Genomic DNA, 3,643 nt, shown 5'->3' with positions numbered 1-3,643 from the left:
GGTTTGGAGGTCACATATTCTTTTAGTTGCTGCCTGTCTTGGAAGCTCTTTATCTCTCCTTCCATTTTGAATGAGAGCCTTGCTGGATAAAGTATTCTTGGTTGCATGTTCTTTTCATTTAGGACCCTGAATATATCCTGCCAGCCCTTTCTGGCCTGCCAGGTCTCTGTGGAGAGGTCTGCTGTTACCCTAATACTCCTCCCCATAAAAGTCAGGGATTTCTTGTCTCTTGCTGCTTTAAGGATCTTCTCTTTATCTTTGGAATTTGCAAGCTTCACAATTAAATGTCGAGGTGTTGAACGGTTTTTATTGATTTTAGGGGGGGATCTCTCTATTTCCTGGATCTGAATGCCTGTTTCCCTTCCCAGATTAGGAAAGTTTTCAGCTAGAATTTGTTCAAATACATATTCTGGCCCTCTGTCCCTTTCGGCGCCCTCGGGAACCCCAATTAAACGTAGGTTTTTCTTCCTCAGGCTGTCGTTTATTTCCCTTAATCTATCTTCATGGTCTTTTAATTGTTTGTCTCTTTTTTCCTCAGTTTCCCTCTTTGCTGTCAACTTGTCTTCTAGGTCACTCACTCGTTCTTCCACCTCGTTAACCCTCGTCGTTAGGACTTCTAGTTTGGATTGCATCTCATTCAATTGGTTTTTAATTTCTGCCTGATTAGCTCTAAATTCTGCAGTCATGAAGTCTCTTGAGTCCTTTATACTTTTTTCTAGAGCCACCAGTAGGTGTATAATAGTGCTTCTGAATTGGCTTTCTGACATTGAATTGTAATCCAGATTTTGTAACTCTGTGGGAGAGAGGACTGTTTCTGATTCTTTCTTTTGAGGTGAGGTTTTCCTTCTAGTCATTTTGCTCAGTGCAGAGTGGCCAAAAGCAAGTTGTATTGGGAAAAAGAGAAAAAGAGAGGAGAGAAAGAAGGAAAGAAAAGAGAAAGAGAAAAAAAAGGGAAGAAAAAGAAAAAAAAACGAAAAAGAAAAAAAAAAAAAAAAGAAGAAAAAGAGAAAGAAAAAGAAAGGAGAAAAAAAGGGGGTGGGGGAAGGAAACAAATCAAAAAGCAAAACAAAACAAAAACAAAAACAAAAACAAACAAAAAAAGAACCACCGGGGAGTATCTTCTGATTCTGTGTTCTTTAAGTCCCTTGGCTTCTCCTGGAAGTTGTCCTTCTAGCTGGTCTTCTGGGGGAGGGGCCTGTTGTGCTGATTTTCAGGTGTTAGCAGTTGGGGGAGCTGCTGTGCCCCTGCCTGGTGCAGGGCTCAGTGGGGGTTGTTTACCCCGTGAGGCCGCAGGAGGAACAGCCCCAGTGGCGGGGCCAGCTCTGGAGCCCTGGATTCAGCTCCCGCAGTAACTCCAGAGCTCTCCGTCTGCAGGGCCTGGAGGCTCCAGGGCGGGGCCGCTGATCTGCTCAGCTGGGGCAGGAGCGTCCTCGCTGTCCTGGGCCCTCCCGGCCTCTGCCTGTCCCGGGGGAGGCGGGATCCTGGGCTGTGTCCCGGCGCCCTGTGCTCCGGAGCCTGCGCTGGTGGATTCGCGCTCCCGGGCCGCGCAGCCCCCTCCGCGGAGCTGCCGCCCGAGCCCCTCCGAGCTGCTCCTGGAACCGCGCAGCCCCCTCCGCACGGAGCCTCTTCCTCTGCCCGAGCCCCTCCGAGCTGCTCCCGGGGCCGCGCAGCCCCCTCCGCGGAGCCGCCGCCCGAGCCCCTTCAGTTGCTCCGGGTCCCGCCGGGTCCCGCCGTGCGCGCTGCAGCCCTTAGGGAGCTCGGCGCACTCTCCTGGGCGCGCAGTTGCTGTTACTGTCCCCGGGAGCCCGAGGGCACCCCCGCCCTCCTGGGTCCTGCTCCACCTCCCCGCGAGCCCCTTTCCCCCGGGAAGGTCGGTGCAGCTCCTGCTTCTCCGGGACGGGGCTCTCCTGTCCTGGGGACACTCGCCCCGGCCTCAGCCCGGCTCCTCGCGGGCCCCTCCCCCTTGGAGGCCTTTTGTTTCTTTATTTCTTTTTCCCCGTCTTCCTACCTTGATAGATGCGCGAACTCTTCTCACTGTAGCATTCCAGCTGGTCTCTCTTTAAATCTCAGGCCGAATTCATAGATTTTCAGGATAATTTGAAGGTTTTCTAGGTAGTTTGGTGGAGACAGGTGATTTGGGGACCCTACTCTTCCGCCATCTTGCTCCTCCCCCCTGATTACTTTTTCCAAAGTATACATTTTATCAAATTATTCATACTTTTATATTAGTAAGGCTACTTCTCATAAAAGATGCTAAGGGAGAATTGCATACACTAACTCCAAATTTCTAAATAAATCTTTAGAGTTTGGGGAAATCAGGTTTAAGATACATCCAAATAAAGTTATACCTAATAAGTATCTTGAGCAGCAGACTATGTTAGGAAGACAACTTTGGTACTGGTCAGATGGGTTGAAGCTCTATATCATATTCTGATACTAAGACCATGTATCCCCTATTAAAAAGGGTATAAAAATTGTTAGAAGAATCACTTAGATAATATACATAAATATTCTAGATAATATATAAATTCAAACTTCCCCTTCTGTTCCCCCAAAATAAATGAAACCATAACAATATCCTTGTGCCATATTATTCTAAATTTTCACTGTCAATATCATTGTTGAGTATACCTGGTCTATTAGTAAGAATATGTTTTATTAAGGAAAGTATATTTAAGAAAGCATATGCTAATGTTATGCTAAATGCTCTTATGCATTTAGAGTCTATAACATGTAGTTTGTTCCGTCACAGTGGTCAAAATTCTGGGTTCTCATTGACAACAAATCAGGTTTGATCTTGTACTTAGTCAATCTTCTTTGCTTATCATTTTTTCACCAAGTTTATACTACTCTGTAATTCAAGTGATTATACCAAAAATATAATGTTATCCTCAGTGTTCTATTAATGGAATTGAATGGTAAATAAAATAATTATTATTTGTAACAATTTCTTCTTTTTCTTAAACTAAAGATCTTTAACTCAAAAATCATTCCTAATATATGTTGGAGATAATTTATTATAGGGCTAGGTATTTTAGGAAGTAAATATTAAATTAAAAATCTGACTTTAAAAAAATAAAAATAAACAAATAAAAACCTGACTTTAGTAAAACTGAAAAGCAAATAGAATAGTTCCAAATTCTGATTAAATACTTTTTTTATAATTTCTCATTTACCAGTCTCTACAATAAATATCTAAGCTGAAACATTGAAATCTTTGAAAGTTTATGTATTTTTTATTTTTATTTTTTAAAGATTTATTTATTAATGAGAGACACAGGCAGAGAGATGCAGGCTCCATGCAGGGAGCCTGACGTGGGACTTGATCCTGGGTCTCCAGGATCATGCCCTGGGCCGAAGGCGGGTGCCAAACTGCTGAGCCACCTAGGCATCCCAGAAAGTTTATATATATATATTTTTTAATGTTTATTTATTTATTTATTTGAGAAAGAGTGTAAGCAGAAGGGGCAGAGGGAGAGGCAGTGAGAATCTAAGTATAACTCTGTGCTGAGCCCAACACAGGGCTCAGTCTTCATGACCCTGAGGTCATGACCTGAGCTGAAACCAAGAGCTGGAGGCTCAATCGCCTGTACCACTGAGGCACCCCTGCAAGTTTATGTTCTAAAAGAGAAACACATAAAAT

At 43.9% G+C, this 3,643-nt stretch overlaps 1 long non-coding RNA gene across 1 annotated transcript; it reads right to left on the bottom strand.

The window, feature by feature from the left end:
- Window positions 1–2,053: 2,053 nt before the first annotated feature.
- On the bottom strand, window positions 2,054–2,711 carry LOC119865144. Its single transcript, XR_005376059.1, has 3 exons — window positions 2,632–2,711; window positions 2,349–2,453; window positions 2,054–2,108 (listed from the first exon to the last, which is right to left on the bottom strand). It is a non-coding gene; the product is annotated as an uncharacterized LOC119865144 (long non-coding RNA).
- Window positions 2,712–3,643: the final 932 nt, after the last annotated feature.

This window comes from Canis lupus, chromosome 22 (assembly GCF_011100685.1).
Source record: "Canis lupus familiaris isolate Mischka breed German Shepherd chromosome 22, alternate assembly UU_Cfam_GSD_1.0, whole genome shotgun sequence".
NCBI classification, from domain to species: Eukaryota; Metazoa; Chordata; class Mammalia; order Carnivora; family Canidae; genus Canis; species Canis lupus.
Note: the sequence above shows the minus strand (reverse complement) of the source record. Positions and strands in the feature narration are given on the sequence as shown.